General features: G+C 44.0%; 1 pseudogene; it reads left to right on the top strand.

Annotated features, from left to right (window-relative positions):
- The window catches only part of LOC135932642 (uncharacterized), a 310,350-nt pseudogene that overhangs the window by 204,075 nt on the left and 78,518 nt on the right, over positions 1 to 27,757 (top strand).

Here is a 27,757-nt window from a genome sequence, read left to right as displayed (position 1 = left end):
CTATGTGGTACATAGCCGATTATTAGAGATAGGTTGATCATATTTAAAATTGAAGAATTAATTAATGGCAGGACTTCTTTGAGCAGTTTTGTAGGAATGGGGGCTAAAAGACACGTTGATGGTTTGGAGGAAGTAATTATTGAAGTTAACTCAGAAAGATCAATTGGAGAAAAAGAGTCTAAATGAATATCAATGGTACTAAAAGTAGCTGTAGATACTATTACATCTGTGGGATGATTATTGGTAATTTTTTCTCTAATGATAAAAATTTTATTTGTGAAGAAGTTCATGAAGTCATTACTAGTTAACGTTAAAGGGATGGTTGGCTCAGTAGAGCTCTGACTTTTTGTCAGCCTGGCTACAGTGCTGAAGAGAAACCTGGGGTTGTTCTTATTTTCTTCAATCAGTGACGAATAGTAAGATGTTCTGGCTTTGCGGAGGGCTTTCTTATAAAGCAGCAAACTATTTCTCCAGGCTAAATGATGATCCTCTAAATTTGTGACACGCCATTTCCTCTCCAGCTTACGAGTTATCTGCTTTAGGCTACGTGTTTGAGAATTATACCATGGAGTCTGGGACTTCTGATTTGAGGCCTTAGTTTTCACTGGAGCTACAGTATCCAGAGTCGTACGTAGTGAGGAGGTAAAATTATTAACAAGATAATCGACCTGTGTTGGAGTAGCGTTCAGATAGCTGCTCTGCTCTATGTTGGTACAGGGCATTGAAGATGATAACAGTGGGTGGATTATATTCTTAAACTTAGTTACAGTGTAGCTGAGATATAATATACTGAGTGTGAACATTCTCAAAACTGTATTGTATGTATTTTATTTTTTTATTGTGTAAATTCAATTTTTGTAAAACTGAGGTTCCACATGTCACTGTTGAAGTAGGGCATTAATCAGTGTGACACCACTTGTAAACATGCTGCATGTGTGGGGTTTCTCAGCCAGAGCTGCATGGACTCCACACTGGTAAGGCACACTTTCTGTAGCTCCTCTCCCTGTATTAAATTATACGCTCAAATTTGGTGTATTTTTCTTTAATAAGTATTAGTTCTTTTGGCTAAAAGCTCCCAAAGTGTTTTTGATTACTTTGAACGAGGAAAATAGTAATTGGAACTGCCTTTTATCCGTTACACCATCCGTTTATGTGTTCCTTACTTGTGCTAAACAGGGATGAGCAGAGGTGTGCTGTTGCTGTGTGACACTGATTTTGCTGCTCCACTTTGTGTTTTAGGTATGTGTGAATGTATATTTTTTGTTTTCTGTGTATAATGAGTTCATGATCTGAGGCTGCACACTGAATAGTATTTTCAGCCATGTTGGTAAAAGTTAAAGTTGTTTGAATATGTATTGTGTAATTGATCCATCTTTGAATTTGGAATTTGAATATTATAAGTTATTATTAGTGGCTTATTTTTGACTGCACCTTGCTTCATATTTGTCTGTTTTACGCCACTGTAATGTTTGATTTAAATGTGGCTGTTGAGAAAAACCACACCGTTGTTTTGATAGATTGTATTTTCTTTTATATATTGTAAAAGTGCTGCATGTGTGGGGTTTCTCAGCCAGAGCTGCATGGACTCCACACTGGGATGAGCAGAGGTGTGCTGTTGCTGTGTGACACTGATTTTGCTGCTCCACTTTGTGTTTTAGAAATAAATCCAGTTTCCAGCCAGTCTGTGTCTGTCGTCACAACGCAGTCAACCGTTTGAAATCTGCTACAACAGCACTTTCAGAAAGACATCTACTGTGATAAAGTCTACTCTCCACTGCTGTGTAATCAATTATTGTAAATGTAAATGTTATCAGGAAATGATCAGACAGCAGAGGGTTTTCAGGAAACACTGTTAAATGTTCAGTTTCTATGCCATATGTTAACACAAGATCTAGAGTGTGATTAAAGTGGTGGGTGGGTTCTTTTACATTTTGAGAGAAGCCAATTGAGTCTAATAACAGATTAAATGCGATGTTGAGGCTGTCATTTTTAGCATCTACATGGATGTTAAAATCACCCACAATAATTATTTTATCTGAGCTGAGCACTAAATCAGATAAAAAGTCTGAGAAATCAGAGAGAAACTCTGTGTAAGGCCCAGGTGGACGATAGATGATAACAAGTAAGACTGGTTTCTGAGTTTTACAGCTGGGGCGGACGAGGCTAAGCATCAGGCTTTCAAATGAATTAAACGTCTGTCTTGGTCTTTCGTTAATTAATAGGCTGGTGTGAAAAATTGCTGCCACACCGCCCCCTCGGCCTGTGCTTCGAGGTTTCTGGTAGTTAGAATGACTCGGGGGTGTTGATTCATTTAAACTAACATAATCATCCTGCTGCAACCAGGTTTCTGTAAGGCAGAGTAAATCGATTTGTTGGTCAATTATTAAGTCATGTACTAACAGAGACTTGGAGGAGAGAGACCTAATAGGTGCTGCCAACGCTCTTAACGTAGACGTGTGGAGCATCCACAACATGCATCACTTCACCCACTGAGGACTCTGTGGGCCTGCTCCAGAATGATTGATTATTAATTATCGATCAGTATATATTTATGTGTAGATATGAATTTACAGTGCAGGCGTTAAGGTCAATGATTGTTCATCAGTCCTTTCACTGATCTGATAAACACCTTCTGTTAGGTGTAAGCTTTTTACAGATAATGAGATTCTTTATCTTTCCTTTCAACTTCCAAACAGGAAGTTAACATCAGTGACATCATCATTATCATCATCACCAGCTGTCTAACTCATATCAGTGGTATTCTTCATACCCATTGTTTGATGCATGTGGCTGAGAGACTTAGAGCTGTTGTTTTATAAATCCAGACCAACTTTACAAGGCACACTGATAGTAAATCCACAGCAGTTATGGCGCCCTCTGGTGGTAGATTTCAGCATGGTCACTGCCGGCTACACAGACAGTCTTATGAATGAAAGAAATCAAAATGGTAGCAGTTCAGCTGGACACAAATCAGTCTCCATCTATTGATTCTAGTGATTTTCTATCAGGTTTTAAAACACTCTGATATCCTGCTGCTGATGAGTGCATGTAACAGCGGTGGGTGACGTAATGAAGGCGAGGAAGTTAAATCAGATAACTGAACTGAAGTGTGACACACAGAGCTAAAATTTGTTGAACTATGAATCTGGTAGACATCAAAACTGCTACACAACTGTCCTTACTTTAATATATAAGTAAGTAAACACAGTTCATGCTCTGTTCAGTGGACACTAAGAGAGAACAGATCTCTGACTGCAGGTTTAGGCTTTGTCAAACCAGCTAACTCACAGAAAGCCTGCATGCAGGAAGTAAACTCTCAGGAAGCACACAGGATGAAGGTGTTTTCAGAATAAACTGTGAGGACAAAAACACAAAGGGCTTAGACAGGGAACTTGAGGGAACACTAGAAATATAAGAAGGAAACAAAACAGAAGAGAAGAAGCTGTGACACAGCTGTATCCTTCACATCACAGATGAAACACAGCACATCACAGCAGGAAGCATTTAACATGTCTTCTTCAGGAAGCAGAAGACATTCATCCACAGAAATTAAGAATGAACACGCTATGAGATATAATCATTCGTTTATTTGGGTGCTGTTTATAAATGCACAGGTTCTGTTTTATTTTATGTTGGTTAGAAGTTAGACAACATTACAGCTTCATAAATGGATCAAACCACAGAGCTCACTGACGTGTCTGGCTCCTCCTGTCAGAGCTCTGAGCAAACACCAGGCTAACAGGTGTCACAGGTACACTCACCTCCACCCTTCCCACGATAAAGAGTGTGTATGTTCTCATTTTAAAAATTTGAAACAACAACTTTTTCTTCCAGTTTTGTTGTACTGTTGTAGTAGGTATGACTGTGCAATGACAACAAAGAGTTCTCTCTAATAAAGGTAGCGCTCCATGTACTGTAGCTGGGCTTTCCTGCAGTGTCTGTGTTGCACTTCCTGTCCCGCCTCTCTGAATGATGAGAACAAGGAACTGGGAGGAGGATCAGCTGGTTCACACAAACACTCTCTAACTGGACTCTGAGAATGAAGCTGAGGCTGCTGTTTGTGGTCCTCCTGCATGGTAGGAACACACACACGAACACACACTTGTTACTCTGTAATGAGTGTGTTTGAAGTCGAGCTCATGTTTTCAGATTTATACTTTGTTGAAATGTTTCTGCTTTTACGTGTGTGATTGTGCATGTCCATGTGTGTTTGTTTGTGTGTTAGAAGAAGAGGTGTGTTGAGTGTAAAGGCTGCACATCTGAGCAGTCGGTCTGGAGTCACTACTCACAGTTTAGAGCAGAGAACTCTATTTTTTATTTTATTGATTTTTGATTTTTATTTAATTTGATTAAATTCTGGTGATTCGTCACTCTTGAGGATGAACTTTAACTTTGGGACAGCTGTCAGAGGACAGACTGAAGTCACATGACACGTATTAGATGGTAAGAATCGATTCTTGTGTAGGCGATTGTGGTCATCATCATCTGTGCGCACACATGTAGAGACAAACATGATTAAGTCCTGCCCACCTGTGCTGATGGATGGGCGCGTGTCAGTGAGTGCCAGTTCTGCTGTGAATGGAGACGTTTCTCTCTATGAACACAACAACGAGTGCTGTTTGTGTGGAGCTTTGTTCTGTCCTGCTGGATGAATGTGTGCTCTGTGAGCGCTCGACCCGCTGGAGCTCTGCTCTCCACACACCACTGACTCTCACAGAGCTTCTTTGTCCTGCATCTGTGGGAAAGACAGGTCCACAAGTTATTCACTGATGATAGTAATCATCACTGCAGAGGTTATCAGCTGTCTCTGTGAGCTCTGTTAATGTCCACTGAACAGAGCATGAACTGTGTTTACTTATTTATATATTAAAGGAAGGACAGTTGTGTAGCAGTTTTGATGTCTACCAGATTCATAGTTCAACAAATTTTAGCTCTGTGTCACACTTTAGTTCAGTTATCTGATTTAACTTCCTCGCCTTCATTACGTCACCCACCGCTGTTACATGCACTAAACAGCAGCAGGATATCAGAGTGCTTTAAAACCTGATAGAAAATCACTAGAATCAATAGATGGAGACTGATTTGTGTCCAGCTGAACTGCTGCCACTTTGATTTCTTTCATTCATAAGACTGTCTGTGTAGCCAGCAGCGACCATGCTGAACGCCACCACCAGAGGGCGCCATAATTCCTCTGGATTGTTGACGTAGTGTTTTCAGTGGGATAAACGTTTCGTCACTCATCCAAGTGACTTCTTCAGTCTCAGTTGACTGCAGGTTTCCCCAATCTTATAAACAGTACATTTGCACTATGTTTGAAACCAGCCCACTGAAGGAACAATGGGCTGAGAGGTCACTTTATGATCATTAATATGCAAATTCTCATGACCATTGATCAACAACCACTGATCAGTGTCCATGAGTACCATTCACAGAGAGTTGGGGAATGGCTGCAATTACAGCATTGTAAAAGGGTGACAGATGTACCCTTAGGCCTCCTCCTCGATTCAGAGATGGTCTTTCCCTTTTCACGTAAATGGCCTCCTTGACTCTGCGCTCAAACCAGCCTCCCTGTCAAAGAGGAACAAGGAGGAACATCACTGAAAGAGTGTCCACTGGCCTGTAGGTGTAAATAGACTGCAGAGTCCTGGCCTGACGAGGTGTCTCTTCTGTGTTGTGCTATCCTCTTAGCCAGAGGTTGTTTGGTTTCCCAGATGTATAAATCCTGGGAATCCTCCTGGCACTTAAAAGCGTACACTATGTTACTCTGGGGTGGAGAATTTTTGGGGTTTAAAAGCCACAGAGACACGGTGTTTAGAAAAAATGCGTCTCAGCTGTTCCAATACTCCTGACACATACGGGGTCACTACAGGTTTTTAATGTCTTTGATCAATGGGCTGTGATCAGTGGTTGCTGATCAATGATCATGACAATCTGCAATTTGTGGTGTGTGTCAGTTAGATGCACAGCCTTTTTATTTGAATTTTGAGGTGTATGTGATTATTTTTTGTTATGTTGGTGTTATGTACTACAGCTCCAGCCAACCCTGGAGATGTCTCAGGTAGGGGGGTGGGAGTAAGTGGGGAGCTGTGTGCACTCCGCACGAAGAGAGAGAGGAGAGATGAGCAACAGTGTTGAGTGGACGCAGAGTTCATAGACAGGCGACAAACTTTTATTTTCAGATTGACGGTCAGTTAGCTTGAGTTTAATAGCTGCTGTACCCTACCACGAGGGAAATTTGCATCTGTAAATTTTGTTTGACACGTGTGTCTTAAGTTACAGTGTAAAACGGGCAAACGGCGATTAGCCACTAGCTTAGCTGCTAGTGTAGCCGTTAGCATATTTGTTTAGCTCATGTCCTGCTCTGTTCTAATCTATTAAGCTAATGCTAATATTGCTGAGAAAATATGTAATGGCATGTGGTGGACTATGGTGGAGTTACTTTGCGTGTGTGTGTGTGTGTGTGTGTGTGTGTGTGTGTGTGTGTGTGTGTTTATAAGTAGTTTTAAACCTTGTGATCCACAAAACAGCATAAGAGTAAAAGAAGAACTGCCTGCGTTACAGCACCCACTGCTTGTTGAGAGTAAAAGCGATACGCGCTTTCACGTCTTTTTTTAGTGACTTTCTTTAGAAAAAAAGTCTGAAAACTCGCTAAATATAGCGACAAAGTCGCTAAGTTGGCAACACTGTGTTGAACTTATGTGTTAACGTGGGAACACGTGGATACGGCAACTGTGAGTGCTGCTGCCGTGCTCTGCAGGTGGCCTTGACCCAGTTTCCCCCGCTATCCCCTTGAACTGACTGGAAGCGTGAGTGCTATTGTTTGGATGTGCTTTTTATTTTACTGCTTGGCAACAAGTGAAGCAGCCATGTTGTTTTAAGTCCCTATAGGGCTTTGGAGTTGACGTCATGCCGCAGTGCATTGTGGGATTGCGGCGCCATGTCAGACGGCCACAAATCAAAACAAACACACTGTGTTGGAAGCAGGACTGCTGACACCATGCTTAAAATCAGCGCAAAAGACAAAGGGCTGTATCACGACCGATTGCGTCCAGACGCCAAGAGACGGTACTTTGAAAAAATAGCGTGCATCGGTAATGTGGACCCGTATGAAAAAAGGCAGTGGAGCGGAAACCCAGACAGCCTACCGCCGTTGTCCTATCCCGATATCTTTGCGTACCCTGTCTGTGGAGTCAGCGCATACACGGCGAATCATTTTCGTAATTATAAATTCCTGGAGGCGCACATCTAATTCACAAACGGTTGGGTACAAGATTTGGCCATTTTTAAGCCTCCAATTTGTGAGTACGTTGACCATATGACCAAGATACAGCCAGAGGTTGCCAGCTGTGCGTTGCCATGTAAATAGTTTGCATTTCATGTGTATGTCCTTGCTAAGTACATGTGAACAGATCTTGAATAAAAAAAATGTACATACAAACATACTTTTCTTTTCTGTTTCATATTTCATATGCTGGTTTGCCTGCAATAATGCCAAATAATAAGCTCTTCCGTCAACATGACGTGGTTCTGCAGCATCACACATTACGATGTTTTATCTAATTATCTATGACCTAAGCGCATTCAAAATAACACGAAAAGCCTATTAAGAGAGATATGAATTTATTTAGAACTCACCAGAAAGAAAATGCCGCGAGCAAACCAACAAAAAATTGGGGATGGCAGAGAAGTCGATATCCGCTCATCTGACCGCTGCAATCCAAGCCTGACGTCTTTGTTTAGTAATATCGGATACATGAGATCCCTCCCGTTGCCTCCAGGAGGGGAAACGATGAAAAGAGAGCCCATTTTCCAGCTTCTTGGCTTCCCTATCGTGTGATCTAATGTTGCAACACAGCACGTACGAACCATAGCTGACGCTTCCGTGTGCTTTCTTTGGCTCACTGTCATGGCGGGAGGGGGCGTGGCCCCGCTCCCGTGACATCACGCTCCAAAGCCCTATACCTGAGCCACTACCCAGGCCTGCATGCAACGAGGTGTTTGTTCACACAGAAAGACTGTTGCAGTTAAGGTGTGTGTGTGTCGGTGAGAGCGTGTGTGGGCCCAAAATATTATTTAATTATTTGGTTTCAGTTGATACTAGATACTTTACCATTGCTCGACAAACTTTATTAATGTCAATTATTTTTCTTTTGTGTTTTTGGAAATAATCATCACTAAAGTGGAGTTACATTTATAATTGACCTGCTTGCGTGTTGTTTATCTCCATATGGTCTATTTTAATGCACATTTCATATCACAAGCATCAAAAAGGGAGCATCAGTAATAAGTAACAACAAGAACCCAGGGCCCCTCTCAAAAGAATGTGGGACGTGTCACATGATCATAAACTGACCTCCCGCCCCATTGTTCATTCAGTGGTGCTAGTTTCAGTTGTTATACAAATGTACTGTTTATAAGGTTGGAAATCTGCAGTCAGCTGAGAAGAAGTCACTTGGATGAGTGACGAAATGTTTCTCCCACGGAAAACGATGCGCAGAATAGACTTTCTGGAATCACCCGTTTCATGTTTTTGTCCTCAGTTTCCCAGCATACCTCAGGTGTGGAGGTGAAAGAGGGGGTGGATTCTGTCCTGCTGCCCTGTCAGGTAGCAAAGGATGTTTCCAGCGACGCCACAGCAGCAGTGTGGGACCGTGATGAGTTTGGCAACCCAACAGTTCACGTGCTTCGACAGGAAGGAGATGATCTTAAAGAACAAAACAAACGTTACACCAACCGAACATCAATGAGAGCTGACGCTCTGCAGACTGGAGACCTCAGCCTCATTCTGAGGAACCCTACAGTCTCTGACAGTGGTAACTACACCTGCATCGCCCGGAAATATGGACAAAAACTGAGCCGTTCAAAAGTACAGCTGAGGGTCAAAGGTCAGTGCTATCAAAAGTCAGAGCAGAAGTGAACTCTAATGTGAATCATGTTAGATGATGGTGTGGTTGTTTGTGTTGTTTACAGAACCTCCACTCTGGCCCTGGGTCCTTGCAGGTGCCCTGTTTATCCTGGTTTCCCTGGCTGTTGCCTTTGGTGTCTCAGTGTATCGTGAATATAAAAGGCTTAAGGACTTAGAAGGTAAGTAAGTGTGTTATAATGTGTGTGTATGGTTTACAATGAGCTGAGATTCAGTGGCTTCGCTCTGCTGTTTGGTGCAGTAAAGAAATGCTGCTGAAGTTATTAGGTGATGTTTTAGTTCCTTTTTCCTTCATGTTTCGTCCAAGTGTTGCTCAGAGTTGACCTTTCGCCTCTGAAGGTAGTGAGATCTGGTTGTCCTCACCCACCTCTGTTGATCACTGACACAATCAGAGGGAGACATGAAGCTGTAAGTTTGCTGCTTCTCTAACAGAGCCTCATGTAGCTAAGGGGGAAATTCATTAGAAGGAACTTTCACAGGTAAATACATGAAGAGAAGAAGGATGAGAAGGAAAAGCATGTGAAGAGTTACACCAAGTAACTCTAGGACAGCTTGTTCGGGGGGAGCTGCTCATTCCTGCTGCACAGGGAACCAGACCTGCAGAAGTACTGGACATCACTGGGCTGCAGCATGATCCATACCTACAGGTTAAAGAGGCTGACTGCACTCCATGAGTGTCTGGCAGCACAAATGAACCAGCCGCTAACGGATGAGACACACCTGGAATAACTGACTGAAGGCTGGACAGTCCTGATTCCCAAGGATCCCTTGAAGGGACCGGTCCCATCCCACTACCAGCCGATAACCTGCCTCAGTACCACATGGAAGCTCCTGTCAGACATCATAGACATAGGTTCATGTGAGGCTGTGTGGCAGTCAGGAAGCGGACCTAAATGCAGACACTTGTGCACAGAAAATAAACTCAGAACGGAAGCTTTATTTGCTGGAAAAACATCCTTTATAACATAAGCTCACAGGAAAAACAAATCTAAAAACTTGATTATAAAACTAAGATGAAAACACTGGGAAACTAGAAACACAGAACTAAAACTGAAACCAGAAACACAGAGAGGTTTACAGCACATGGGGAGGTATGACGTGGCTAAAATACACAAGGGAGTAACGAGGGGATGAAACACCGCAGGACAGCACAGTTGGGAGTTATCAAACATAACAAGACACATAGGAAGCTAAAACTGAAAACACTAAGAGTAGCACACAAGACTTTCAAAGTAAAACAGGAGACATTCACAAAGACGCAGACTTGACACTGAGACATAGAGACATGACTGACTGGGGAGACAGAGCAAACACGGTAAAAAAGTAACAAAGACCTAAATCCTGGCAACTAAGAATATAACACAAGCAGAACACAATAAAGAGAACCAAACCATAAATAACACCAATCAAAAAATATAAGTGAACCAACAAACACAAAACCCTGAGTCACAGAGCTGTGACAAAGATGAACAGCCACATGGCTCAATACATGAGCACAGAAGGTAAATGGCAGGAATACCAGAGGGTAAAAAACCCCATCAGCCACTGGTAGACAGACTCACAACTGTAAGGCAAAGCCGTGACTCACACCCCCACACATGGATCCTGGAATACTTAGAACTGTATCAACAGGACCCTTAGAGCCTTCATCAGGAGTCTCCAGCACAGCAGCATTTACTATAGCCAGCAGCATGTATCTACTGGGGTACAAAGTGTGTGTATAATCAGTACATGTTTAATCTGGGGTCATTAGTATTCTAATGACCCCAGATATACGTGATATAGGACATAAGGCACATAGTGGAATTTGTGCTCTCACTGGTGTTAGATTATGCTCTGAAATTGATCTGTAAGTGTTGAACTGGTAACTAATGGCTCTTAAAGACTTTCTTCTTCATGTCTCTCCCTGATAACATCTCTGATCTTTAAATCATGTGAGGGAATCAAAGCTTTGTGTGTCTGGGTCATGTGACGTTACGTGTTTGTCTTCATCAGCTCAACTTCTTAGTGAGCGATTGCTGAGACGTCTTCACGTGCTGTTTGGAAAAAGATGACTCCTTTCCTTTGATGGAAAATTGCACAGTTTGATGGGGCTGTTGGTCCGAATGAAGAACAAGGAGCTGATGGATGAGGAGAAGACGATGAAGCTCACACCTCCGCCCTGACAAGATCATGTATATTTCTGCTGCTCAGTGAAGCTCGGTGACGGTCTGAGAACACGAGCTTGAAGATGTCTGTTCTTCTTTTACTAACTGCTAACTAATGAGCCTCAGAGAGATGTTCTACCTGGAACATGTTCCACACGGCAGGTTCCCTGTAACGTTATGTCTGCAGAATGAGATTAAGCACAGAGGACAGAGTGTGAGAGGAAGAGGTTCACCAGTGTGACAGTAAAGATTCATTCAAACATTCACACCAGGCTCAGACTCTTTCTCTAACCTTATAACCTCATAATCATGATGATCCAGAGCGTGTTGTTCCTCAGACCAAAGCTGCTGTCAGGAACCATCAGAGAAGATCAGCTTGCAGAGAAGAATATTATGTCTGTCATGATTAAATAGGAAGTCGTCCCAAAGGACAGCAGACTGAAACTTGATTAATATAAACTGACTTGTATTTATGCAGCAGCAAATCCAAAACATAGAGGGAAAACAGAAAATCAAAAATCCAAACTACAGCAGCAAGAAACAAAAGAATCAGACCAAACAGCTTAGCCTGACAAAGATTTAACAGGAAAATGTGACACAGGTGAGAAGGCTCAAACTAATGAGACAGAGGGAAACTAAACACAATGCACAAACTACACAGTCTACGAAGTCAAACAGGAGGAAAGAGAACACAGGGACGCTGAGACAGAAGAGCAAACTACCAAAGACTGACTTCACCTGTGACACTAAAGGATCAAACATAGACGAGACAGGGACAGATATGGAGACACAGAGGCAAGAAAAATATATAAAATATGTATAAAAATATAATGAAATCAGAAAATGCAACAAAAAGACAAATGTGAAAACGCTGGGTCAACAATTCAGGAACCATGACAGTGTCAGTACTGCTCCGTGGACCGGCTCACTTTATTGTCTGCTTCATCTCCACATGAAACCTATGTGCTCATGAATTGTGCTTTTTAATTCTTCCATTGGATATTTTTGACGAAGCTGATGGTGTCTGAGCTGTTTCTCTTCTTCATCTTAATAAGAACAGATTATCTGAGGGCTTCAGGTCAGGAGAGCTGGCCAACCGACCAAACGCTGTAATAAGCTTTTGCTTTAGTGTGTCTGTGAGCAGCTTTTTAATAAAGACTGAATGAAAAGTGGAGTCAGTTTGATTTGTGCACACGAACATCACAGACCCCCATCTGGGCTCAGAACGTCCAATCAGAGCACGAGAAACGTTCATTCACATTAAAGTTTTATTTAATATTATTTACATCCATGTCTGCAGTTAGTTTTCATGGCTGCATAATATTTGGGACACAGCAGTGATGTATTTCACACATGAATAGTTTTCTTGAAACCAGAATAAACTGGTTTCCAACTATAATCTGTAAAAACATTGCACTGCAAACACTGCTGCCAAATGTTTATGGGACAGCTTTCTTGTGCATTATGGTATTCCAGAACGTTTACACAGTGACCAAAGCCCTGACTTTGAATCCAGAATCATCCGAGAGCTTTGTGAAATGGCTGGGATCCACAAAATAAGAACCACTCCATACCATCCAAGAAGCAATCCTGTAGAACGGTTTAACCGAACATTACTGGACATGCTAGGAACACTAACAGCTCAACAGAAATCTCACTGGAAAGATTTCGTAAAGCCCCTGGTGCATGCATACAATTGCACAAGAAAGGATGTTACAGGTTTCTCACCTCGCTTACCGGTGGACTTAGCCTTTGGACCTGCAAGAAAGTTACAAGCTGACCATCGAAAACTCAGAAAAGGTGATGAAACGTAACAAAACCAGATTTGATAAGAATGTCACTGCGTCACAGCTGAATGTTGGAGACAGAGTTCTTGTCAGTACACCCATCATGATGACTTTTTACTATGCCTTCCTGTAAAGCATCATGACCTTCTCCATCACCTGCTGGTTCCACTCCCTCAGCCTTCATACAGAAACAGACTGCAGCACACTGCATCAATGTGCTCTCCAGTCGCACCACTGTATAGAAGTCCTTAAACCATGTCGTGCGCTCTTCGAGGTTTAGAGGGTAAGGATTTAATCTCCAGTTTTCAAGCCCTCTGGTAGCAATAAGACTTTCCCTGTCTTCACATACACTGAGAAAATTAAAATTGTCAGAGCTGCAATTGAAACGATCAGCCTCAGCACACACTACAGTGTGAAAGAGCTTCCCGTTTTTAGTAGACATGACGTGTGGTTCCCCCCACTGAACTCTGGCCATCTCCTGTAAAATCAACCATGCTTCGACCAGAAGATTACCAGCTGACCTCTTAAAATGTGTTACCCAACACTATATCTGCTAAAACACTTTGATACTGTGATATATAGCCTTTGTTTCTATATAGTATATCAGCCTTCCATTAATGTCTCCATTATGTTGCAAACATCAGAAGTTAAAGCAGTTGGTCTGTAATGTTCTGGTTTTGTATCATCTTTGTCTGGCTTGTGTATCTGGATCAGGGAGGTTAGCCACTGTCCAGACATGGACAGGTCTATTATGCTTAAATGTTCAGATTTTTGAACTTAACAGATGAATGAATTAAATGGATCAAACACTTTTAGTGGCAGAGGGCCCTCAGCAGTAAAGGCCCTCCATCGGGACCTGGGTGGTGTAAAACCACATGTCCTTTGTTTCTCAGTTTAAATGCTGAGGTGTCTGGTCGTTTTAGGATTTCAGTTTAAAAAACAGTTTAAATGAGGTGACAGCTGCAGGTTGTTTTTATTTCTTCCTTTCAGTTTAAGACACAGTAAGAAGTCTTTGTTCCTGTTTTTCTCTGTGGTCACTTCTCAGAGTTGAAGAGATAAAACTGTGCAAACAATGAATTTATTCACACTAAAGAAAAGCAGATGCGCTGTGAGGGACAGTTTGACACCTCAGCTTTGATTGAGCTGTTTTCACAGTAAAAACAGAAGTGACAGTCATGATAAGATCAGCTCTGTCTGTGAGGACGTCTTTCTTGGAGGTGTGATGTTTGTCTTTATTCTGTTTGTTCCTGTTTCCATTGCAGCTTGGTGGTGTTAGCACTCTCAGGCTAACCTCATCAGCATACAGTAAGCCATAATAAATAAATAATCTTCTCATCAGCCATAGTTCAAGTCAAGTGGCTTTTATTGTCATTTCAACCATGTACAGTGGAACAGTACACAGCAAAACAACACAGCGTTCCTCTGAGACCCTGGTGCTACATAGGACACATAACAGACGAACACAGGACAACATAAAGTGCAAAGTGCAAAAATTGCGAAAAAAAAAAAAAAACAAGACAAGAGAGTGCAACACTAGACAGAACAGCACGACACAAACACAAGGGTGCAATGGAAATATGCAAATTACTGAGTACTGTGCAAAAAGTAACTTGGTGTATGAAATTGTGTGTGTGTGTATAGAAAAGTAAAGACCCAACAATCATATGACCAGAGATTAATCATAACTAATAATTATATGCAGAGAGGTGTATAAACACATAGTGACTGAAGAAGAAACACTTAATACATCATGGGAATCCCCCAGCAGCCTACACCCAGAAGCAGTTTTTGATATGGGCGACCTGTGTGATTGCTCAGGGTGGCATCATGGTGGGGCCGGCATCATAGCATCGGCAAAAAAAATTGCATGGGCACCATGTTCTATTGCTTATTTGCGGGGAGTAAAGGCACTCTCCGTTTGCGAGGTGCGCCTCCTGCTTGCCACACAGGGAGGAGAGGGCGGTATGGCGGGGGATTATCTGGCTGTCTGGAGCAGCATCTAATAACCAGATCACAAAATAAAAACAAGCCAACATACTAGGGCTGTCAATGTTAACGCTGTCATCTCAATTAATGCAATTAAAATTGATCTATCTGGAGCGCAGAATTACTCAAAATCCCTCAAATGTCTCTGTCAACACATTTTGGGCAGTTTGTCCAAAGTTTGTCCATTCTGGGCTCCAGATGGGTTGATTGCGTTAACATTTTTAATCACGTTAATCATGATGACGCCGTTAATGCTTTAATGTTGACAGCCCTACAAACACAAAAACTGAAGACATTATGATACACCTATAATTTGCACTGATGTGTTTTCTAAATTCTATCACACACATATACACGAAAAGTAAGCGAGAGGGCCCTCGGTGCGTCTGCTGCTGCTGTTGCTCACTCACAACCTGTCGAAAGGGGAGGGGGCGGGCTGCCTCCAAATAGTGCACATTTCATTCATAATATTGTCAGTCCAAGCCCATTATGTATTAATTATTTTTCCTGGGTTGTGTAAAAACCCAGAAAAAAAACCTGTACAAGGTGTAGGTCTATTTGTCTATGTTGTGGGGTTGGGTGTTAATACTGGAGTGCAAAATTACTGATGAAAAATGGATAAGAAAAGGTCAAAGCCATCAGGTCTTCAGTTTAGAAAAAAACAGAAAAGAAGAGGAGAAACGAGCAAAAGGCAAGCAGATGTGTCTTTGGATAATTGTCACGGCTGCCGAGGCAAGTGGAGGACTTAGCCCGAGCACAGGTGTCACAGGCGGAAACGAATTCACGGACGTCCCGAGTCATGGAGGGCCACCAGAAGGCACGACGGAGGAGCTGGAGGGTCCTGTCAGGCCCCGGGTGACCAGAGAGCGGGGAGGAGTGAGCCCAGAGCAAGGCCTCCTGACGGCACCGGGATGGTACATAGAGTCTCCCAGCAGGCGTGTCAGGCGGAGGTGGTTCGGCGGTCAGGGCATCCCGGATAGAGTCCTCCAGGGGCCACCGAAGGGGGGCAGCGAAGCAATGAGAAGGTAGGATAGGTTCAGGGTCTGACGTGAGGTCGTCCTGGGCGAACTGTCTGGAGAGAGCGTCTGCCTTAGCGTTCTTGGAACCAGGGCGGTAGGCGAGGTGGAAGTTGTAAGGCTCAAAGAATAAGGCCTAACGGGCCTGCCTTGGGTTGAGCTGCTTGGCAGAATTAATATGGATGAGGTTCTGATGATCAGTCCAGATCAGAAAAGGGTCTTTCGCTCCCAGGAGCCAATGCCGCCACTCTTCTAAGGCCCACTTAATGGCCAGGAGTTCTCGGTCTCCGACACCATACCGTTGCTGCGTGGGAGAAAATTTCCTTGAGAAATAGCAGCATGGGTGAAGTTTTCCATCCGGGCCGTGTTGAGAACTGTGGCGTGTCCAGCGGGGTGGCCTGGGGGGGCACAGGCCACCCCCCCAACCAGACTGGCCACCCCAGGTGCCACCCCGAAGCTAAAACAATAAAATTCAATGAAATATCAAATGTACGATTATGTTTTCACAGTGAAGCTCAGATATCCGAGTGTAAGTGAATGCAGCATCGGCTTCTGCGCTATGAGCGTCATGTTAGCAAAGGTAGGAGAGCCAAGCACGAAAGACAGCGGCGCAGAAAACAGTTTTTCTGCGAAAGATTAACAGGTTAACATAGCTGGACTGGCCATCGAGCATACCGGGCAAATGGGCTGATGACTTATTTATTTATTTTCTTTGTAATGAACAATGAGAGGTGGTGTATTGGCCAGATGCTGGCCGATGTGTAAAAATAACTCAGTTGTTTGGTGGTCGCTATGGCGGAGCTTCCACAGCGGCCAGCAGGTGGATGAGAGAAGGGGAGGCAGGAGGAGGAGAGACCCGAGGCGGCCGCCGGTCCGAGTGTCAGGTGAACTGAACTTCAGGTAAGAAGTTATGACCTGCAGCCTATCTGGGTCAGATATAAACCAAGTTTAGGTGGAGTTTATTTTCGTTGTGCTGATTTTCTTTTTACCGTCAGTTACAATAACTCTGCGTACTAGCCAGCATGAAGGAGTTTCTATACACCTGGGTGGGTGCTATGATGTTACTGATAGTGAACTTTATTTTATTCATAAGGTTAGTTAGTAGAGTTGCCAACGGCTCCTTAAAATATGGAATGGTCCCTCATTCAGAGACAATATTACACGTTTGGTATTGAGCTGAGAAGAGACGCAGTTTGTCCCGGACTTTAGCTAGAATGAAAAAAAGACACAAAGCTGGAGTTATTCTGTCTTTACGCTGCACAGCTGTCTCTTCTCCTCTCATTCTCTCCCCCTCTCTCTCCTGTTCCTACTTCAATCATGAAACTGATCAATGATCAGCTGATCGGCTTTTCTCTCTTTTTTGTTTATCGCCCACTTTGCGCCAGAAAGAGGAAACCAGCGGATGTCGCGCTAAACAACAGCAGCACGTTTAAGCTTGATCAGCTGTTGTTAGAATTTATTTAATATTAATTTCTAGTATCAGCTGATGTTTGCTGGAGCCACAGCTGTAAAAGCTGCTGGTCATGATGGAAACATGCAGATGAAACCAGGAGATGTCCTTACTGAATCATCAGAGCTGAACAGGTGATGGAGAAACAGGTTTACCTTTTAGGTGACATGGATGAGTTGAAGTTATGAACTGTTTCTGAGAGACAAATAACACGAGGATCCTTTTCTATGTAGCTGACGTATGGTAACTGTGCAGGGGCGGGTCTAGCAAAGTTTTGCCAGGGGGCCAGGTAGAGCATTAACAGGGAAAGGGGGACACAAAGAAATACTTTTCTTTCTTATTCTCATTTAAAATATCTAGCTTTTATTAAATAATTATCTGAATCTTGTGAACAAAGTTTTTATCTGACGTAAAATGTATAGAGATCATACATATACCAACAAGACAGTGTACATCACTGTCACAGCAGTGTTTGTTTTCATTCAAAGGCTTTATGGCTTTAATACCTGGTGGGCCGGTCTCTGGTCAAAATGCCCAATTTTTTGTCCCAGTCCAGCCCTGCAGGTTAATACTGGCAGTGTCACCATGCCAGCTGACTGTATTTCATCATCAGCCAGTGTTGTTCTTTATACATCAATATTACCAAAGTTTACCATAAGGCAGCACAGAAAGTATTTACTTGCTTTCAGGTTTCATTCAAATGTTAGTCTTTTCAGTTGTTTCCCCACTTTTTTCCTGTTTCAAAATCAAACACCAGTTTGCAATAAGATTATCTTCTTTTTTTAATAGGCAGATAAAGTTTTGCATTGGCATTGGCTAATTTGACAGTTGTATGTTAAAAATGTTCATATTTTAATATTCAAAAATGTTTTTGCCCAAAACACATGTGCACTATATGTCAGTAAAAATACTATGCAAATATTGCTGTCCTTGAATGCTGAGTAAACACTGACAGAGCACTGATTGTATCTCTTGTACTTTATTAACGCAGTATTTAAAAACTTTGCACCGTAGTGGTTAAAATCTCATTCTAATAAGAGTTAAAAGCTAATTCAGTTATTAGGTTTACAGGGTTATTGAATTATGGTTAACGGTTGGTAGAATTGTTTTTTAACATTATCTGCCAATTACATCTGCCACCCTTCTCCAAATCTGTGCCCCTACCTGGCCCCCCCAACAAAAATTTTCTAGACACGCCACTGGTTGAGAAAGGATGGCGCCAGCGCCAACATCGGAGGCATCCACCTCCACCACAAAGTCTCTGGCAGGATCAGGGTGGAGCAGGACGGGGGCCGTAGTGAACCGGTGGATAAGGTCTCGGAATGCCTGTTTTGCACCCGGGGAGAGGCAGAAGGGCTTAGGCAGGTTAGCTGATTTGGTGAGGGATGTCAGTGGGGTGACAACAGTGCTGAAATTACGGATAAAACGCCGATAGAAATTGGCAAAGCCCAGGAAGCTCTGTAGCTGCTTAAGGCTGGAGGGCTGAGGCCACTGGGTCACCGCTTGGACCTTTTGCCGATCCATGGTCAGGCCATCGGAGGAGATGGTGAAGCCCAGGAAGGTGGTGGACTGCTGATGGAAAGCACACTTCTCCAGTTTGCAGAACAGCTGGTACTCGAGCAGCCTGCTCAGCACGGCCCTCACATGGCGAACATGGTCCACTTCGGTGCGGGAGTAGATCAAGATGTCGTCGAGATAAGCAAACACCCACCGGCCTAGCATATCCCGCAAGACATCGTTGATCAGATGTTGGAAGACAGCAGGGCTGTTGCAGAGGCCGAAGGGCATCACCAGGTACTCCCAGTTCCCGTTAGGGGTGATGAAGGCCGTCTTCCATTCATCCCCTTCCCTAATGCGCACCAAATTATAGGCGCTGCGTAGGTCTAGTTTGATGAAGATGCAGGCCTGGGAGAGGGAATCGAGTGCAGTGGATAGCAGAGGAAGAGGATGGCGGTTCTTGATAGTGACTTTATTCAAGCCCCGATAGTCTATACAGGGGCGGAGCCCACCGTCTTTCTTCTTGACAAAGAAGAATCCAGCAGCAGCAGGAGAGGTAGAGGGGCGAATAAAGCCCTGTTGGAGAGCCTCAGCAACGTACTCCTCCATGGCCTTATTCTCTGCGGGAGACAGAGAAAACAGGCGACCACGAGGAGGGACCGCTCCCGGGAGGAGCTCAATGGCCATGTCGTAGGAGCGATGAGGAGGTAGAGTAGAGGCTCGCCTCTTACTAAAGACCTCAGATAGGTCGTGGTAAGCTGGAGGGATCTTATCCAGATCAATGGGCTCCGGGGGAGAGGCCTCTTCTGACTTTGAGTTCTCTTGGGTCCGAGAGAGAAGGCAGCGGCGTGGACACTGGGGACCCCAACCCAGGATTTGGCAGGAAGACCAGGAGATGTGGGGGCCGTGTTGACGGAACCAGGGGTATCCAAGGATGAGAGGTGAGGAAGTGGCCGAGACTACTAGAAACCGGATCTCCTCCTGATGATCCCCGATAGACACGCGAACCGGCTGGGTCTGGAACTGGATCGGGTAGGGTTGGAGGGGTCGCCCATCTACTGAGGTCACCGGGAGGAATCGATCCACAGGAGTTAGCGGAATGCGAAGTCGAGAGGCTAGTTTTTGGTCGATGAAGTTCTCAGCGGCTCCGGTGTCCAGGAGGGCTTCAGATGAGAACTGTTGGCGTTTCAGGTGAAATATTACTGGTAACAGAAAGCGAGAGGGGTCAGAGGAGTGCGAAAGGCCAGGTGGGACACCCCCGCAGTCTACCTGGCGTCGTCGTTTCCCGGACGTAGCGGGCACTGGGGACGACGGTGTCGAGCTGATCCGCAGTAGGCGCAGAGACCCTCACGCCAGCATCTCTCTCTCTCCTCTTTGGAGAGTCTGCCCAGCTGCATGGGCTCCTCGCTGGATGTACTGCTTGGGCTAGCAGCGGCTCCTTCAGAGGGGGGAGGAGGCTGCGAAGACGTGGCCCTCTGAGGCTGGAAGGGTTTGAAGGCCCGAGGGGTGTGGCGAGGCCGCGACATCACTCGTTGGTCCATCTTCAGGGCGAGGTCCACGGCCTCATCCAGGGTTTTAGGGGCCTCACGGCCGGTCATCTCATCTCGGATGTAATCAGCCAGTCCCTCCAGAAAAATGGAGCGTAGAGAAGCATCTCCCCACTTTAGCTTAGCGGCCAGGGTACGAAATTGGGAGGCAAAGTGACAGACGGGTCGACTGCCCTGGCGTAAATGAAGCAGCTGTGACTCCACCTCCACTTCACTGCTCGGGGGAACAAATGTCTTTTTTAATTCCTCCACAAACAGGGCATAGTCATTGCAAGCTGCAGATTTATTGTTGTAAAGAGCCGCGGCCCATTCCTGAGCCTGGCCAGACAAGAGAGAGGTTAGCATTGCAACTTTTGCACGGGCGGTGGCGTATTTAGTGGGCTGACATTCAAATAGCATGTCTAAAGTGGCGAGCAAACCATCAGGCCGGCCATCAACTCCGTTCCACATATGTGGTAGTCCGATCCGGGGCTCCGCACTCACCGGCGCCGGCTGACGTTGCAGCGAGGTGACGGAAGTGGAAAGTTGGAGGACAGTTTCGGTGAGAGACTCCATCTTTGTGCTCATCTGATCTACCACACCGCGAAGATATAGTACTTCGGCTTTCAGCCGTTTGAATTCCGCTGGGTCTATACGTGGCTCAGACATCCTGTCACGATCGGGCGAATTACACACAGTAATTCGGCGTGCCCGTGTGGCGTGCTGGCTAGACCCAAACGCGGCGAAGGCTAGCGGTGGGTTGGAACAGACACGCAGTTATTCTAGTAACGATCAGTGCACGAAGCGTGGCTTCGGAACTGGCGTTACAGACGGAGAGCGAGCAGAGCCGGGATGAGAAAAAGAATCGAGAGGAAAAACACTCACAGTTGCTGAATCAGGCGGAGGCTGACGTCGGCAAGGTTTCGGAGCTCCTGACATGAAGAGAACGATGTCTGAGCGGTGAACAGGTGGGTGGCGTCTCTCTTTTAAACCCGGCCCCGTGATCAGCTGATCACCAGCTGACAATAAACAGTGTCAGTTTTTGATATAGGCGACATGGGCGGTTGCCCAGGCATCATGAGATCGGCAAAAAAAAGTTGATCACACCCATGCTGCCCCAACATCGTGCAAATGCATTTTGGGGATGGCATAGGCACCGATTGGTTTTCTATTGCCCATTTGCAAGGAGTAAGGGTGCCCTCCATTTACGAGGTGAGCCTGCTGCTTGGTGCAATTAATGCAATTAATCCATTTGGAACACAGAATGACTCAAAATCCCTGAAATGACTTTGTCAACGCATTTTGAGCAGTTTGTCCATTCTGTGCTCCAGATGGTTTGATTGTGTTAAAAATTTTAATTACGTTAATCGTTGTTGACAGCGTTAACGCGTTAATTTTGACAGCCCTAAAACAAACAAAAAAACTGAAGACGTCATGATATATACTTAGAATTTGCATCGATGTGTTTTCTAAATTCTATCACACACACATACGTGAAAAGTGAGCACAAGGGCCCTCGGTGCGTCTGCTGCTGCTGTGCACACAACCTGTAGAAAGGGGAGGAGGGGGCTGCTTCTAAATAGTGCACATTTCATCCATAATGTTGTCAGTCCAAGCCCATTATGTTATAATTGTTTTTCCTGAAGTGTGTGAAGGCTTAGGGTTAGGGGACCATCAGGTCCTCAGTTTAGAAAAAAAGAGAGAAAAGAAGACGAGAAATAAGCAACAGACCCTGGTAAGCAGATGAGTCATTGGTTAATGGCAGGTATTTTGTACGACATGTATCCTGAAACAAGATAACATTCATTAGTAGGGATTGGGAAAACTTCTGTTTACCCTTGTTAGCAACTTGGCTATGATAGTAAACAGTAGACACTGATGTGGACTGTTGTCACATAATACTCATTAGCCACTCATTGGAAGAGGTGAATTGTTGATTTGTCTGCTATTCTCAATGTATGATGAGTTATAATGACTGTTTGTTAGTCCCTGACTGTTCCCACCACTTGCTCTGACTCAAACACGACCCTGTATCCAGTCTTTAACTAATGACGTACGAACTCTGCTTCCGGATCCAAACGACTCAGCGTTTATTAATGCTGTTGTGTTTTTAACATGTTTTAATACTTTGTGTCTTGTTCTATTTAAACTCAACAACCCCCTAAAAACAGTCAGTGATCACTGTCAGCCTCTCTTGGTTTTTATTACCACTGTTCATTTTAAACCTCAGTTTTTAAACCTTACAATGTAACTACAGCCCAGCCCATGCAGCAGTATATTCACTAGCTGCACCCACGTTCTGATTTTAGGTTTGGCAGCGTTTAAGTACATAAAGGTGAATGGCTCGAATGTGAACTGAGCTGCGGTTTGGGGAAGGCCTTGAAGGGAACTGGCGGTGGCTCCAGGGCCTAGCAGATCCTCAAAGAAGGTATCCCCTAGAAGCAGTAATAACTGTGTGTTATGAAGGTCGTAAACCTCTGCGGTAATAATTCGATTTTTAATTCAACTTATTTGTACACCGCCAACTCACAGCGACAGTCGCATCAAGACCCGGCAATAATACCTAGAGGAAAAACCCAACAAAAACCCCTATGAGCAAGCACTTTGGAAACAGTGGGAAGGAAAAACTTCCTTATAACAGGAAGAAATCTCTGGCAGAACTAAGCTCAGGGAGGGGCGGGGCCATCTGCCGCGACTGGTTGGGGTGAGAGAAGGAAAACAGGATAAAGACAAGACAGAAAACGCCAAGTGACATTGCCACCCAAAGGAGAGGAAAATAACTGGTGGCTAGCGATGGTTAGGAATGGTTAGGGATTTAAAACAGTGTGGCTCAGTTTGCTTTCAACGAAAATTAGCTGCACAGTCCGAGGTTTCGAATGGAACGTCCAAATTCTCCCGTGGTCCTCCTTAGTCCTTCTCTGGTTTATCTGCTCCTCCTCTCCCTCGCCGCTTGTTGTTGTTGTCTTGGATTCTCATTGAAGGTGTTATGCATCTAAGTTTGCTGTGCTATAGCCTGCTGTGTGCTCCTTTAGGAATTAATCTAAAAAAAGGAAAAAGAACAATTTCGAACAATATAAACCTAAATCTGTCTGTCTCTGTACAGGGAGTGCAGAATTATTAGGCAAGTTGTATTTTTGAGGAATAATTTTATTATTGAACAACAACCATGTTCTCAATGAACCCAAAAAACTCATTAATATCAAAGCTGAATGTTTTTGGAAGTAGTTTTTAGTTTGTTTTTAGTTTTAGCTATTTTAGGGGGATATCTGTGTGTGCAGGTGACTATTACTGTGCATAATTATTAGGCAACTTAACAAAAAACAAATATATACCCATTTCAATTATTTATTTTTACCAGTGAAACCAATATAACATCTCCACATTCACAAATATACATTTCTGACATTCAAAAACAAAACAAAAACAAATCAGCGACCAATATAGCCACCTTTCTTTGCAAGGACACTCAAAAGCCTGCCATCCATGGATTCTGTCAGTGTTTTGATCTGTTCACCATCAACATTGCGTGCAGCAGCAACCACAGCCTCCCAGACACTGTTCAGAGAGGTGTACTGTTTTCCCTCCTTGTAAATCTCACATTTGATGATGGACCACAGGTTCTCAATGGGGTTCAGATCAGGTGAACAAGGAGGCCATGTCATTAGTTTTTCTTCTTTTATACCCTTTCTTGCCAGCCACGCTGTGGAGTACTTGGACGCGTGTGATGGAGCATTGTCCTGCATGAAAATCATGTTTTTCTTGAAGGATGCAGACTTCTTCCTGTACCACTGCTTGAAGAAGGTGTCTTCCAGAAACTGGCAGTAGGACTGGGAGTTGAGCTTGACTCCATCCTCAACCCGAAAAGGCCCCACAAGCTCATCTTTGATGATACCAGCCCAAACCAGTACTCCACCTCCACCTTGCTGGCGTCTGAGTGGGACTGGAGCTCTCTGCCCTTTACCAATCCAGCCACGGGCCCATCCATCTGGCAAATCAAGACTCACTTGCATTTCATCAGTCCATAAAACCTTAGAAAAATCAGTCTTGAGATATTTCTTGGCCCAGTCTTGACGTTTCAGCTTGTGTGTCTTGTTCAGTGGTGGTCGTCTTTCAGCCTTTCTTACCTTGGCCATGTCTCTGAGTATTGCACACCTTGTGCTTTTGGGCACTCCAGTGATGTTGCAGCTCTGAAATATGGCCAAACTGGTGGCAAGTGGCATCTTGGCAGCTGCACGCTTGACTTTTCTCAGTTCATGGGCAGTTATTTTGCGCCTTGGTTTTTCCACACGCTTCTTGCGACCCTGTTGACTATTTTGAATGAAACGCTTGATTGTTTGATGATCACGCTTCAGAAGCTTTGCAATTTTAAGACTGCTGCATCCCTCTGCAAGATATCTCACTATTTTTGACTTTTCTGAGCCTGTCAAATCCTTCTTTTGGCCCATTTTGCCAAAGGAAAGGAAGTTGCCTAATAATTATGCACACCTGATATAGGGTGTTGATGTCATTAGACCACACCCCTTCTCATTACAGAGATGCACATCACCTAATATGCTTAATTGGTAGTAGGCTTTCGAGCCTATACAGCTTGGAGTAAGACAACATGCATGAAGAGGATGATGTGGACAAAATACTCATTTGCCTAATAATTCTGCACTCCCTGTACTATTATGTTGTTTATCCAAGTAATAGCTTCCTATATATAAAATTATATATTACTAACTTTTTTTAGTTACCCAACACTTCTATGGAGGGAATATGGCCTCCAGAGGATAGCAATTTTTATCATTCCTTGTTTTTATCCTTTTCCAAAAGGGAGAATACATTCTCAGATCATGAAATTCTTAGTATATGACATCAAATTAAACAATTCCGTCTCTCAATTAGAGTTCCAATAAAAGTTCAATAAAAAAACGTATAGGAGATTTATTACAGGCCTGATTTTTTTTTTTTGGGTGGGGTGGGGGGGCTGGCTTTATTGTTCAGTTGTTAACATAGGAGCATTGACACAATGTTCCTCTTAGCTCCTTGTCGTCTCTCGTGCAGTACCCCACCGATGGGCCGGAATAGGCTGTCATTTGGTAACAAAAAACAATCCAAGGTCTCTATTTGCTAAAATACCCTCGTAATAAAGAAAAACTCTACAAAAAAAGCCCTGAAAATTACCAGGTTATCTGTGGTGAGGCGTGTTCGACGGTACCGCTGCAGGATAGGCGAACGCACCTGCAGGGCATCCGCAATCACGCCTCGCCAGCTTAAAGGACTGAATTGGGTCCTGTCATGTTGTTGTTGGTATGTGGAGCTGGTAGCAGGAGAGCTGCAGTTGTGTGTTAGAATGCCAACCGTGAGTGATTGTGTAAATAAAGTTAATGCTGAAAAGCTTAAGCCTGTGGTCGGGTCCTTCTCTAATGCCACCGTATCATAGCAGGCTTTTCATTTTATTTCTCTCTTTTCACAGTCCTCTTAGTCCACGGTCCTTCTATCTCTGTACCAGAAAAATGGAGAACTCCCTCTTCCTTTTCCGCTGACTGTCAGACCCTCCCCGGATGGCCTGCAACTCGTGATGACGGGAGCCCCCTCCAAATGACCCTTAAAGTTGGTGGCTACTAGTGATGGAAATTCCGTCTCTTTTTGGAGAACCGGCTATTTCGGCTCAGCTCACTAAAAAGAGCCGGCTCTTCCAGCTCCCAACCGGCTCTTCAGGTTGTTTTGTTGCTTTAATGAATTTGTCCATATTTCTAGAAATGAGAGCTGCTCCATCCAAAGTGGGATGGATTTCGTCTCTCCTAACAAGATAAGGTTTCCTCCAGGTTTCCCCAATAATCTATGAAGCCCACATCGTTTTTTGGACACCACTCAGACAGCCAGCAATTTAAGGAGAACATGCGGCTAAACATTTCACTCCTGGTCTGATTGGGGAGGGGACCAGAGAAAACTACAGAGTCCGATGTTGTTTTGGCAAAGTTACACACCAATTCAATATTGACTTTAGTGACCTCCGATTGGCGTAACTGCTGATGTGAATTATGATTTTACTGCATTTGCCTTTACCCTTAGCCAGCAGTTTTAAATTTCCCTCAATGTCACCTGTTCTGGCCCCTGGAAGACAATTGACTATGGTTGCCGGTGTCTCTAGCATCACATGTCTCAGAACAGAATTGCCAAATACCAGAGTTTTACCCCCGGCGGGTGTGTTGCCGAGTGGGGAAAAATGGTTAGACACATGAATAGGTTGGCGGTGTACCTGGGGCTTCTGTTTAAGTCTGTGCTTCCTCCACACTGTCACCCAGCCACCCTCTTTCCCCAGCTGCTGGGCGTCTGCCGGGAACAGCTAGCGGGGCCTACGCTATCTTCGGCTGCACCAGCTACAGGGGCCTAGCTAGCTAGCTACGCGTGAATGAAGGGTGTGAAGCCGAGTCTCCAATTCAGTAATCCTGGCCTCCAGGATATGCTACATTTGTTACAAGTATCACTACTGCTAAAGGAGGCAGAGGAGTAACTGAACATCTGACACAATGAGCAGGAAAGTGCAGGAGGGACAGGTGAAGTAGCCATGGTGGTATCTAAAAGTTTTTAATTAAATTGCTAAGCAGATAAGATACTCAAAAACACCACTGTGTGTTGAGCAGGAACAGGAAGTGATACTCTACCGCAGAGAGAGTGAATACCAAGTGACAGTGTCACCAAGAGGATGAGTTGGTCTGGGTTTGAACTATGCAGGTTATAAACAGTTGTAAACAGTTGTAGAATTAAAATTATTGTATTGTACAGAATGATTATCTAAACAGCATTTACAGTAGTGCAGTTAAGATAAGTGCAATATGTGGATGATTTCTATAGTGGTTATATAAAGTGCTTGTGGTAAAGTGGTTGTGAGTGGTGGCTCAGTCCATGTTATTATAGAGATTGACAGACCACGTGACTTTCGCGCATTGCATTGTGGGTACAAGTGGCAACAAAATCAAAACACTGCATCAAGCACTAGCATTTCCAGCACTGGTAATCATTAATTCTGCGGTTTTAATCCCTACTTTCATTTGATTTGCCCCGAAAACAGTTATGTACAAAACGACAGAGAAGACAGACTTGACGAAAAGGCCAAAAAAAACGTACGAGGTTAAAAAATCACAGGAGTGAAAAGGTTAGACCCATACGAGCATACACAGAGAAGTAAGGACATGCTGTAAGTAAGGAGTAAGGCGTGCTGCCCAACTTTCATCACGCACATATTATTATATGGTCCTAAGTGTGAGTGCATACACTCACAAAATGTTTAGTAATTTCAGATCCCCGCAACAAGCCCAGGTCCAGTTTACTTTGGTGATTTGGACTATTCCATTTCACAGCTGTTGTTAAATTTTTTTTTCTTTATCTCCTGTACAGGCCAACGCAATCTATTTGTCGTTTCAGGTTGTAGTATTACAC

Source organism: Pelmatolapia mariae, linkage group LG3_W (assembly GCF_036321145.2).
Source record: "Pelmatolapia mariae isolate MD_Pm_ZW linkage group LG3_W, Pm_UMD_F_2, whole genome shotgun sequence".
NCBI classification, from domain to species: domain Eukaryota; kingdom Metazoa; phylum Chordata; class Actinopteri; order Cichliformes; family Cichlidae; genus Pelmatolapia; species Pelmatolapia mariae.
Note: the sequence above shows the minus strand (reverse complement) of the source record. Positions and strands in the feature narration are given on the sequence as shown.